Source organism: Arvicanthis niloticus, chromosome 8, assembly GCF_011762505.2.
Source record: "Arvicanthis niloticus isolate mArvNil1 chromosome 8, mArvNil1.pat.X, whole genome shotgun sequence".
In the NCBI taxonomy this organism is placed as follows: Eukaryota; Metazoa; Chordata; class Mammalia; order Rodentia; family Muridae; genus Arvicanthis; species Arvicanthis niloticus.
In genome coordinates this window covers 61113395-61127085 of record NC_047665.1, presented here as the reverse complement: position 1 = coordinate 61127085, position 13691 = coordinate 61113395, and the positions used below count along the sequence as shown (strand labels likewise).

At 42.5% G+C, this 13691-nt stretch overlaps 1 long non-coding RNA gene across 1 annotated transcript; it reads right to left on the bottom strand.

Moving 5' to 3' along the window:
- Nucleotides 1-6437: 6437 nt before the first annotated feature.
- On the bottom strand, nucleotides 6438-12125 carry LOC143443364 (uncharacterized). The gene is made up of 3 exons (XR_013112289.1): nucleotides 10530-12125; nucleotides 8748-8930; nucleotides 6438-8359 (listed from the first exon to the last, which is right to left on the bottom strand). It is a non-coding gene; the product is annotated as an uncharacterized LOC143443364 (long non-coding RNA).
- Between the last annotated feature and the right edge of the window lie 1566 nt (nucleotides 12126-13691).

The window sequence follows — 13691 nt, the reverse complement described above, 5'->3', positions numbered from 1 at the left end:
TGGTTCCATGCACATGCACATGTTGAAGCCAGAGGTGAGCAATGAATCTCTTCCTCAACTGCTCTCATCTTATTTTTGAAGCAGGGTCTCTTACTGAACCTGCAGCTCACAGATTCACCTACGTTAACTAGCCAGAAAGCCCTGAGGAGAACCCTCTTGCCCCCATTTCCCCACAACAAGGATTACAGGCATATATTACTCTGTCTGATTTGCTTGCTTGCTTGCTTGCTTGCTTGCTTGCTTGCTTGCTTTGTTTTTTTAACCATAGGTGCTTATGCTTGCCCCTAAGCACTTTGGCCAGTGAAGCACCTCTCCAGCACCTAGCTGTGACTATGAGTTGTGATAACATAAAATTTACCATCTTAACCATTTTAAACATATAGTTCAGTATCATTAGATACATTGCTGTATAGCTAGTCTCCAGAATGTTTTCCTCTTATAAAACAGAAACTCTATACCCATTAAGCAACACCTCATTTTCCCCTTCCTTTTTTCCAAGGAATTTCAGTTTATGATAGAGTCCCCCTTGTGTAGCCCAGGCTAACCTTGAACTCACTAGTAGCCCAGGCTAGACTCAAACATGCAATCTTCCCTGTCTCAGTTTCCCAAGTGCTGGGATTACAGGTATGTACTCCAAAGCTTGGTTCTTTCTATGGCCTTTTAAATCTCTATTGTTCCATTTCAATTATTTTGTTCTCCAGTTTTGTCCCCATCTTAGTCAATCATTGGGGGAACGTGTCATTGTCATCGTTACATTGTTACATTGTCCCCATCTCAGTCAATCATTGGGAGATGTGTCATTGTCATCGTTACATTGTTACATTGTCCCCATCTCAGTCAATCGTTTGGGGGATATCATCATTGTCATCGTTACAACTGCTTTATGGTGCTGGATTTATCTCTCCTCAACTTCTAGAAAAACAAGTATTCCTTTCTGTGGTGATGCCTTCCCTCAGGGCACACTTTAAATGTGACTGAAACCAGCACTAGTGGGTAAATTTGGAACCACTTCAAAGAGGAGAGAGAATTTCCTGCTGTTCAGTGAGGACCAGCAACCAGATCTGTGCCAGCATCTTGGCAAATCCCAGAAGGGTGGCCACAACCGGCTGCTCTTACGGACCTGACCATCTATATTGGAAGGTAATCAATCAGTAACCAAGGCCAGACAGTGTTTACTTATCTATTTGTTTATTCATTCATTTTTGCAGTTCTGGGGATTGAACCCAGGGCCTTGGGTATGCTAGGCCAGCTGCAGCCTCCAGCCAAGCTTATATATTTAGTCAATACACTGATTGTAGATCCTTCATCTGGGGGAGCTAAGGAAAGGGAGTCTGTCATGACTTCACATGAAGGGCAGTTCATGGAATATTAGAGGCGTTATGCTAAGAAGGCAGTTAGGTAAACAAAGACCCAGTACTGAGCCACAGGGTAGCATGCACTGGGACAGGTGTATTGCTAAGAGTTCAATGCTGAAAGCTGGGGGATTGGCCCAGATGTGGAGAGCTGAGTGAGTAAGGGCCAGGGTTTCTTCCCCAGTAACATAAAGAAAAAGAAAAAAAAAAAATCCAGAGATGAGATTAGAAAAGTGAGATTATTCCAAATGAAGGAAGGTCTGTGAAAAGCAATGTTTGTGAAAACCCGGAGATTCCCCTGCCTGGAGGGGAGAGAAAAGAAGTGAAGGCCTGGAGTAGCCACTACATAATGAAAGCAGTGTTCCACCAGGCATCCAAGCTCTTCAGCAGGATTTTGTGGGTGGCTGATTGCAGGGAAACCAATAAGCACATGAAATCGTGTTCTTCATCTCCCAGACAAGCCCATGTGGCCTGTCTTACCACTCCTTTGTGGTTTTGAACCATCTAAAACAAAGTCTTTCTTTCACCCCAACCATCAACCCGTTTTCCTGCTTCATTTAATCCACACGTGTTTTCCATTGCTTCACAGAAAACTCCCTATGAGGAAAACCACCCAACTCTCCCTCAAGCTAGCAAAGTAATCTATTTCCACCTGGAACAAGACCATGGTGTGGCCCCAACATGTCACCAACTGGGTGTTCCAAGACGGCAGCTAAGCTTTCTAGATCATTCTTGAGACTGCTCACCAAGACCTTCCTGAGCTGGGTGAACACTTAAAGCCCTCCTTAGGAACCGGAGCAGTGGGCTCCTGAAGTGGTAAAAGGGACAAATTTATGTCTCTATCTGGAAATATGGACACTTATACACAGGAGCCAGTTGTAACAATGCAATCAAGCTGCTCCTGACCTGAGGAGACAAAAGAGCGGTGGAACTTGCAGTGAATCCCTTGGAGAAAACGACCGTGGTCCCAGGCCTTGTGAGTCTTACCTTAATTCTCGTCCCCACAACTCAGCCTCTCAGCTGGGGGTAGAGCTCAGTTGTACTATGAACTTCAGTTATCAAACTGACTCAGCCTAGAATCACCTGAGAGGAAATCCATAGAGGAATTTTCTGGATCCCATTGGCCTGTTGCCATGTTTGTAAGAAAGGGTCAAGAGGCCTGGGGAGATGAGTCAATCAGTAAAGAACCTGCTGTGCAAGCTGGAGGACCTGAGTTCAATTCCCAGCTCCCACAAAAAAAAAAAAAAAAAAAAAAAAAAAAAAAAGCCAGGTGTATTGATGTGCACTTATAATCCCAGGACCACAACGTGGACATGGGAGAGTCTCTGAGGCTTACTTACCAGTCAGCCTAGTCCAATCTGCAAACCCCAGGTCCCACTGAGAAAGCTTGTCTGTGGAGTGAAGAAATGGCCCAGCAGGTAAAATGCTCCTCTCACAGGAGACACTGGTTCGGATCTCAGCATCCACATGGTGGCTCACAACCACCTGTAACTCCAATTCCAAGAGATCTTACACCCTCTTCTGGCTTCCAGGGGTACTGCATGCATATGGTACACATACAGACAACAAAGCATACACAAAGGTAGATAAAAATAAGTGAGCATTTAAAAAAAAAAGAAATCTTGCCCTATAAAACAAGATGGGCATCTTCTAAATAACAATACTGCATTTGACCTCTGACCTCCACATATACATGTACACAGGTGCACATGCACACACATATGAACACACACAGAGTGTAAAATATCATTGAGAAAAATTAAATGCTAAAATGAGTGGCTAGTGCTCATATTTTTTTTAGTCAGAAGACTAAATTTGTTAAGGTATTCTCAACTTTCCCCAAATCTGTCTGTAAATCTAATATTAGTTCTATTAAAATCCTTGCAAACAATTTTTTTTGTAAAAATTAGCAAACTTGTCCTAAAGTATAAAAACTTTCCAAAATGATCTGGGTAAAAATAAATAAAATAAATAAATAAATAAATAAATAAATAAAGCAAGCTGGGAGTTTTATAGTTTTATACAACCCAGTATTAGGAGATATTAAATTATAAAAGACTTGGTATTGGGGGAAAGATCAGTAAATAAATCCACAGGACAGGATGCAGAGCACATATATTTGTCAATGGGTATACATGCCTGCATATAGAATGTATAAAATTAATCACCTGCTTTCAAAAATGATTCCCAGGTGATTCCGTGGGGAAATTCATTTTGACAAATTACTCAGGAAGTAGTAAACATCCATATCGACAAAAGGTAGGGTCTGATGCAAACAATGCTGAACAGCATCTGCACGTTTTTATTTCTTTGGTAACAACACAAGCTGAAGCCACCGGGAAGAGGAGTCTTTGTTGAGGAATTCCCGACATCAGGTTGGCCTGTGGGCAAGCATGTGGGGCACTACAGAAGAATTATTTAGGATGGCTCTTAGACTCCCTACGTCAAAACTAAAATCAAACATCTCTAAGAGAAAGCAGCTGGAGCAGCCCTGTGCTAGTGAGGTCTGCAACAATCTCTCAGCCAAGAGACGAAAGGAAAAATCATATGAGAAAGGATGGGGGAAGTCCAACACAGTCAAAGGTCAAATGCAAGTTTGTTCCAACTGTATCATCGAGAAACTGAAAAACACAAGCCATGGTCCAGGAGAAATATGCACATCTTAGATGCAGAATAGAAAAGGGGCTTTTCTAAATCAAAAACAAAATGGCAGCCCACTTTCAAATGAGCTGAAGACTCTAATGGCCATGTTGTAGAAGTTACAGTATGCAAGCAGTGTACGGAAGGGTGAGCAGAATCATCAGTCCTCAGGTAGATGCAGATAAAAACCAGAGCTGCATGCTACCTCCCACCCACTGAAAGCTGAATGTAAAAAGACTAACACTACTAAATGTTGGCAAGAAGCCGTAACAATTGAAGCTTTCTAATGTTAAAGGGACTACAATACCCCACATGTGTACCCATGGGCCAACCTGATGGAGGTGATTCCCCAACTAAGATTCTTTCTTCAAGGTGACTCCAGCTTGTGTCAAGCTACTGGGGGAAAAAAAGTACATGTATTGGCCACTTTGGTGTATTAATATAATAGACTACTACTCAACAATAAAAATTACTAACTTTTATTAGGATCAAATTACTAATACATAGAACAAAATTCATTCATTTCAAAAGTATCATGGTTGAAGAAAAGATCTCAGAAAGTAAATACTAAATTAAATTAGCCTATCTGTATGAAATCTAAAATAGACAAAGGAAAAAATAAAATAGACAAAAGAACACTAAATGATAAAAATTAGAATACTGTTTGACCCTCTTACAAAAAACTGCCTGGACAGAGTATGCAGGACCTTCCTGGGTTAACAGAAAGTTGTTTATCTTGAGGAGGTGGAGTGTGCAGATGTCAAAATTCATCAGATGGTCCACCTAACACCTGCATGATTTTCTGTGTGAAATAACACCTCTATCTGCTAAGTGTTGAGTAAAGAGGTTTGCCATGTCTTTTTGTTTTCAGTCCTAGGCTTAAGGTCAGAGATTAAACCAACCCCTAAAACAGACTAGCTGATCCCCAATCCTGTGTGTTCTGTGACACAGCTCCTCTTTGGGCAGTGACTGCTCTATACAAGGACTACTGGATAGTGGAAACTCATCTTATTTGCATAATGTATCTTATTTGCATAAATTGAGTTCTGAAGGAGGCCTTATAGTTATTGGTGGGGATGTAAATGAACCCCACCACTAGGGAAATTAGGATGACAGTTCCTTGAAGTAAAAACTGCCATATGATCCAGCTATGACACTCCTGGATAGATAGATACCCAAAGGACTCAGAGGCAGAGGACAATAGCAATGTCTGTTCATCTGCCTTTACTCTCTGACTATTCACAAGGTACCCATCAATAGGTGGATGTGTGGCATATATATATATATATATATATATATATATATATATATGTATGTATATATGCATATATATATATGCATATGTATATACCATTATTCAACCATAAAGAACAAAGTTCAGCTGGAGAGGTGACTCTGGGTGCCACACAAATGTGAGAATCTGAATTGAGATCCCCAGTATCCATGTAAAGCTGAGCATGGCAGCTTGCACCTGGAACCTTAGTGCTAGGGGACAGAGACAGGGCAGATCCCAGAAACTCACTGGCTAGCTAGTCTAGATGAGAGTGACAGGGGAAGACACTGGATGACCTTCACAAGACATGAATGAGTACACGCTCATGCACATACACACACAATAAAAAATAAAGAAACAATAAAAAGAACAACGAAATTCTGTCATATACAGGGAAATGAATGGAACTAGAGACCACTGTGTTAAGCCAACTAAGGCAGACTCAGAAGAACACACTTCTTCTGGTTTCTCTTATGGGTGCACTCTAGATTGAAAAAGACAAGACTACAAAAGTGGTAAGATTATTTGGGAAGAGGAAGGGAAACAGACAGGGCTGGGGGGACAGAGAGAGAGAGTAACAGGAGCAGTCACTCCATGAATGAGCAAAGTTCACTCCACATCGAAAGACATCACAGTGAAAACCACTGATTTTAATAGCATGCTCTGATTTAAAAATCAAGATGTGTTCTAAAAAATGTCTAGCAGATGGAAGAGCGTGGAGTGAGCGGAAAGGTTAAGAGGGATGTGCTCGTGACCGTGATGGACTTCCAAATGGAGCAAATCAGGGTGTGAGCTGGGGTGAGGGGACTAAGGACAGAAACTAGGGTGGGTGGAGTGGGTGGGGTGGGCAGGACCCAGAGGGAGGTTTATTACAAGACAGTAAGCATGTGTCACCACACCAAACACCAATATAAATTTCAAATAGTTGGGCTTTGGTCCTAGGATTGACCCTGGAGTCTCTGGCATCCTAATCATAAACTCTGTCAAGCCACCTGAGGAAATATAATTTAGCTGTGAGAAACTAAAATCTGAAACAAAAGTTGTGAGAATTCTTAATAAAATGTCTATAATATAGACAATACAAGGAAAATACAATTATAAAAATTACATCCACAAAATTTTAGTAAACTATCTCCCTTATCTCTCTAATAAATTATGTGACCTAATAATAAATGTGACCACAGAGAGAGCCCTAAAGATATCAAGACAATAAAGTTGAGTTGATGTGAAATGACTATAGGGCTTTTTGTTTGTTTTGTAGCTTCCTATAAACTCATATATTCATAGAGGAGGAAGTTTTCTCTTATCAAATTAAGTGTAATTCTTGATACTGAAGAGAACTGGCCTCTTGGTAGTGCATATCTGTAATCCCATTATTCAAGAGGCTGAGGCAGGAGGACTGTTGTAACTTTGAGGTCAGTTTTGGACTACACCGTGAATTAGATGGCAAAATGAACTTGAGAGCAAATCCCTGTCATGCTCAAGACAGGGCAGGGCAGAGAAAGAGAAAAAATAAATAAACAGAGGCTAAAATAAAGCCAGCTCCTTCTTCCTTTGTTGACCTTGACTATAGCTGTGGGACACATCACTTCCTGGCATTAACCATCTTGTCGAGTGTTCCACCTTACTAATGACCATCATCAACTGGCTCTTCCTTACAGAGTCTGTTCCTTCCTTTCTGTAGCTCTTTCTGTAGCTAGATGAAGGTGGAGGAGATGGATCACACTCTGGTATGCCTTCTTCATCAGGGAAAAAAGCCACATTTCTCATACCAGAAGCCTGTTTCCTATTAGTTCAAAGCCCTCTGCCTATGCCTACTCGAGATGACTATATGGGGCTCTGAGTTTAATTGTGTTGTGCCCTGTGTGTGTCAACTTCATCTGTAGGATACCAAGGTGACTTTGTTTTGTCTTTAACATGTTGTTCATGTTAGACAAGCTTTCTCCCGATGAGATCTATCACAAACCCAACACCAATGTTTCCATATTTTAAGCAAGGTCTGGCCATTGGAGTCAAGGCTGGCCTCAGACTTATGGTAATCCTCCTGCCTCTGCCTCTCAGGTGCTGGATTACAAGCATGCACCATCGTGTCCGACTCCCAATAGCAACTACTTGATGGTAAAAATAAGTGCTTTAAGTGGTAAAGCTGGGAACCACGACTGGCTCCCCACTTCAAACTCAGCTACTGTTTTATGAAGGAATAGTCTATTAATTGTTCACTATAAGTATCTAAAGGCAGCCATGAATTATTATGTGAAACATTATGAATGTTGGAGCAAACAAAACCAGTGACATCATTCATTTCAAAAGCTAAGGTATAATTAAGTCCATAATCATTTTATTCAGCTTATATTGAGCATCTACTGCATTCCAGTCCTTTCTCTAAGTATGACAAACAATTCTCACATGATCATGAATTCTGGGCATCCTGTGTGTTCTGGGATTTGACTTATATCTCCACCGATTAGTAACTTAACAAGAAAAACTCCCATGAGTTTCCCATGGCAGTCCATCCCTCCCTTAGCAGGCCCCAAATACTGTCGAGTTCTCCCTTGGGCTAATTCACAATTTCACTCATGACAGCTACAGGAGTTTTGATTGGCTATCACCCTCCACAAAGAAAAATTCAGCTGCCCTTTCTCTTACTGGCACCCATATGATCTAGCTACCTTCTACCATATGACTTAACATAACTTGAAGAGCTGTTTTTCTTAGACCTGGAAGTTGACAATTTGCCAAAGAGATGTTCTGCTTCCTGCTACCCTGTCGGAAAGGTGTGCTTCCTAGGTCTGTTCAATGTTAAGGTGCTAGAGTATGGCCTTTCCTGCCTCTGTTTTTGCCCATGTGATTAGAAACGCAAGAGAAGCAAATTAATTTTCTGGGCTCTTGGTGGTGAATCACAGAATTCATAAAAGGTCCAACATCTGGCCCCTGGCATGGAAGCCAATGGCTTTTCGTCCTGATTATGATGCCTTCGATCCTCTGGAGACAGCAGCTCTCAGAAGAACTTCTGATGAAAGTGTTTCCTCACTCTGCTATGAGGAAATGACCAGCTTAAGTAGAAAGGGGTGGAGAGATGGCCGAAGGAAACAGCCTGAAAGAAAAAAAACACAAAGTTTTAAAACTTAATTATGCTTCAAGACAATAAAGTAATTTGTTCAAAATGTTTATGGAAAATGAGTTTGAATTTAGATTCTCTGCCCACTCAAATGATCAATAGCATCCAAAAGGGGAAAAAAAAGAACTGAGTTTTCCTACCCACATGCCCACTGTGAAGTTAGTCAAGAAACTACTTTGGCAAAACAAAAAAAGAATTAAAGAAAGGGAATGAAATATGGTCAAAGAAATAGTGTCAGTCAAATGTGAACCAGAAGGGAAAGCCATTAGGCTGCACAAGCAGAAAATTGTAGAACCAGAAGACTGAACTTTTATTTCGCTGGGCTCATTTATATTTCAAGAAAGGCTTTTCTGGAAAAACTCACAGCTCTCTGAAGATATTTAGCTCCATTTAGCAGGGCCTTTGGTCCATCTCATCTTATTCCACAGTTTCAAATCCACTTACATGCAGCAGGGGCACACACTGTGATTGACACCAGCGATTTCCAGACCCCAGTCTGCTGCATTGTCAAATGATCCATCTCCAGCCATCCCCTAGGGGTTTCCTACTAACGAGGGAAAAAAAATGGCTGAGTTCAAAGATCTTAAGCATGTGCTATTTTTCAGAGGCAAAAATTAGGACATGAGATCAGACTGATAAGTAAAATTATGTTTTTGAGAACCAAACAGAAAGAATATTTAAGATCAAGCCATTCTTGCCAATTCAGGACAAACATAACTAATACTGATCTGGGGTACCTGCGGAAGCAAGACAAGATGAATATCTGAGGCCTTCAACCAGGGGCTCCCCATTGATTTCCTTGCTGATGGACCCCTAATGCTCCCAGAGACTCAGCCTCCTCTTATCAGGGTGAGCACCCTTGGTGTTCCCACTGGCTCACTCCACAAGTCTACATTCCTTACATATTGGTTGGATGATTGCATATGACTGCCTGGATCAGGGACAGGTGGCGATGAAGAAAGCATCAAACCCGACCTCTTCTCTCTTATCCCTGGTGGTTTACTTCTGGTCCCACACTGTCTGCCCTACTTAACCAACAAGTTCTGCAGCTGGGAAGCTTGGGAGTTGTAATACTAGTATGATCTTGGGAGTAGAATGAAGTGTGGGGTAAGGCATCTTACTAACATCTGCAGCTACTTATCAAAAGTGTTTCTGCTTACCTCTTATAGCAATCTGCTTAGGCGTTCCAGGCTAGGTGTAGTGGCACACACCTGTAAACCCAGAACTTGGAAGATGGGGGTGGAGGGATCAGGGGGTTCAAAGTCATCCTTGATTACACAGTGAGTTCATTAATTCAAAATAAACAAATAAATAAGGTCTGGAAAGTACAATGTTCTGTCTCATTGCAACTCCTGTGTTGGTTTGGTGTTTCTTATTGAGTGGGACCCTCAGCAACCACAGAGCTAACTGGTCTACCTCTCAATGGATTCTGAACACAATCCCTTAGAAGAACAGTAATTCTAAGGATTTACACCCATAACATACACTCCTAGCCCCACCTCCTGTTTCCAGGGCTCCTGCAAGTGGCTCATTGGCCTTGGCCACCAGAATGCCCTGGTGGCAGCTGAGATATAAAGATAAGAGCTACAGGCCTCCCTCCCCTCATGACATTGTGTCATATTCAGGGAGTTCTAACCACAGAAGCTGGTAAGAGCTGGGCAGACTTACTTCCCCACAGAGATAATTTCATGCCCAATGATGCTGGTCCTGCATCCAGAGAGGCAGCAGAGCCTTACCAATATTTACCTTGCCACATGGCAACAGGGAGGTACTAGAGAGAGGTCTATTTCACTTTAAGGACATGTGTCTCTCATTCCAGTCTCACAACAAATATGGAAAAGCATGGTTGTCTAGGGTTGGTGGCGCAGCACTAAGGAGGCAGAAGTAGTTGGAAATCTTTGAGTTTGAGACCAGCCTGGTCTGCAAAGAAGATTCTAGGACAGCCAGGACTACACAGAGAAACCCTGTCTTGAAACCACCCTCCACCTCCCCAAAAGAGAAAAAGAAAAAGAAAAATTGGTTACTGTACCAGAACTGAAAACCATGTGACTGCTGAACCCATTTAATTTCTGATTTATCTGCTAACCAGGAACATCCAGTGAAGTTCAACAGGCTTGCTGGCATGTGTGTAGCTAACATCACTTACCCTGGAGTTTGGAGTCAGTCCACCGAGTTTCCTAGGTCTGCTGCCAATCACCCCATGTTTGAATTAAGGAAACCAAGGGTCTGAGGCTTAAATCAACAACTACAAAACACAACAGAGACAGGACATGGCACATGATCCTCCTACATACTCCACTGGAACTGGAGAGAAAATCCAATGTCTTCAGAGATCGAGTTAACCAGGAATTTCTCAGAATCTGGAGTCACAAGCCAGGTGTCACTTTAGCAGTTGTTAATAGGAAAGACTTAGTTGAAAGGCACAGCATAGTTAAAGGATATAAGAGGAGAGTCTCCATCACTAAAAACTCATAGTGAGTCAGACTTTTGTCTCCATGGAAACAACATCATCAGCTCTGCCAAGTGCCTCCATTCCAAGTACAAGGACCTAAAGTAGGGAAGGCCTTTCATTAACTACCACACACCAGGCGCCATCTTGTGGTAAGTTTCTTAGCAAAGTGCAAGAAGCCACAGATTAATTTTTTTTTTTCCAAAATTGTCAATAGTGGACAATTTTTGACTAGTTTAAGAAAACACAAAGATCTTTCCCTACCGATTAAAAACTTAAAAAAGAACCCTTGACACTCTCTAGGGATCTAAGAGTTAATAAGTATCAGTTATGATTTCTTCACCCCAAAGTCAGCAATCTTTAGAAAAAAGGGAAGAAAATTTGAGGAACTAATTTGGCGGTTTTACAGAAAAATGTTCTTTAAATGACAGTGTATACACCCCTTTGATTGGAGAAACTTCACCCAGAGTTTCAGGGCCTGAGCCCCGTTGCTCCGTTTCCTGTCTGGATGGTTTAAAGGGAAGCGTGTTCCACATACGGTCATGGAAGGTTTCACACAGCCCCAGAGGGAACCTGAAGTATGAGCATATGGATCCTGGTTCCTAATTGTTTTTCAGAAATTATTAACCAAGGCCATCCCTGTGGATCTTATGAGAATCAGACGCAGGAGATCCACTCACTTAAGAAAACTTTCCCATAACTGACTGTACCAGGGAGACCAGGATTGAAGCTAAGGTCCCACAATCGACAGTGGATATCAGTGAACAGATTTTGACAGAGCAACACACTGGTGAGAGATGGTACTGAGTTCTGTACTTTGTGTGACTATGATACCAACATGTTTGTAGAGAGTGTCCTAGAGCTAGGCAATTTTAGTGTTTTGTTACTTCACCCAACCTCGCAGCAGACAGACTCCCAAACTCACCTCTAGTTGGGATGCAGTTACTATAACAAACACCTGAGACCGCCACCTTACAAAGAAAAAGCTTGATCACAGATTTGATGCTCTAGTCCAGGACCAATTGTGTCTGTAGCTTTGGACTTTCAGCAAGGCACCACATCACGGTGGAAGTGTGTGGTGGAGCTAAATAACTCTCCCTGTGACTAGCACATAAAAGAGGGAGGAAGCCAGGACTTCCCAGCTCCCTTCAAGGGCAATAGTCTAATGTTCTGAGGCATTGCACTAGGTCCAATCTCTTAAAGCTTCTGCCACCTCCCAGTAGTGCCCATTGGGGACCAGGCTTCTATAAGCATGTCTAACGTGTGGCCCACAGGCGGTGCACTCAGCCTATTCTGCCAACAACAGCTCTGAAAGTAGCCTAGCACAAATTTAGGAACTTAGTTAAAACATTAAGGTATGTGGGGGGGGGGGGGGTGGAGGAAGGGAGGGAGGGAGAGAGAGAGAGAGAGAGAGAGAGAGAGAGAGAGAGAACGTGGAGGCCTGAGGACAACCTGAACTGTCATTCCTCAGATGCCCTCCCCCCTTGTCTGCTGAAACAGGCTCTCTCATTGGCCTGATACACATCAAGTAGGCTACACTGACTGGGCACTGAGACACAGGGCTCCACCTTTGCCTCTCAGATACACACTATGGTGCCCTTTTTTTTTTTTTTTTTTTTTTTGGTTTCGTGGGGGAGGGGTGGTCCAAATATTTTATTTTTTTCATTACATTTTATTTTTTACTTATTCGCTTTACATCCCCTCACTGTCTCCTCCTAGTCACCCCTTCCCACAATCCATCCCCACCCCCCCTCTCCTTCTGTGTATCCCATCAACCTGCATGCCCAGTTTTTTAAATGTGAATTTTAAGAGTGAACTCAGACCCTCATGCTATTGATGAGAAGTATTTCTGCAGCTTTTCACCTCAGTCTCAAGAAATTTTTGTGATTTTCTTGTAATTTACACTTTTTTACAAGGATGAATTTTGGAGATAATATTGTTACTTCATGCCTGCAACATGTGAACCTTTGACAGTTTTGCAGAAGAACATTGATTAGCACAAGACTCACAGGCTTTTCCTTCCTGTTTGTGTGAGGGACATTCACCAGGCAAGTTATAGCATTGCAATATATAGCTTACAAAATAACACAGCTTCCCCACTAAAGCTCATCTCCTCCTTCACAGAATCAAGTTCACAGAAGATACCCAGAGAAGGTCCGAGACTTCTTGCAGTTGATGTCTCATACTGATGAACAGAAGAAGCTAAGGCCCAGACCACAGTGGCATTGAATAAACACTTGCTTGGTTGTGTTACAGAAAGTTTAATCAGAATTCTTATCCCAATTCCATGCGTTCTTTTCTTCAGAATAAGAGGTAGCAATTATCAACTACCCACTGGCATGCACCAGTGCAAAAATTCTCATTTGAAGATGGATTTGTACAGCCCACAGGATAACAGGGGAGACGGAGCAAAGCTTTTTGGAGATCCCAAATCAACCCACAGGGAGACATTTGGGGAGTGCCTGAGTGCAAGTGACATGTGGGTCAGGGGTGCATCTGACTTTAGAAAAGTGTGACATGGAAGGCCACAGACAGTGCCATCAGGCAGGTAAGAGACAGAAAGGTAAGAGATAGGTGTGGTTAGAGAAAGGGGGGATCAAAGCAATGGGGCTGGGAGTCAGCCAGTGGCTCCTGAGGAGGGACTTCCTTCAAGGGGAGTCACCATCACCACACCACCAAAACCACCACCATCACCACAACCGCAACCACCATCACCACCATTACCAAATGCCCCCTCTTTCACGGCCATCCGGGCCCTGCCTCTGCTGTCCCTACAGCAGATTCAGATTCAGGTAAAGTGGCTATAGATGAGGTGACAGCCCACAGGAGGATAACACCCCATGAGGACCCAGGTCCCCC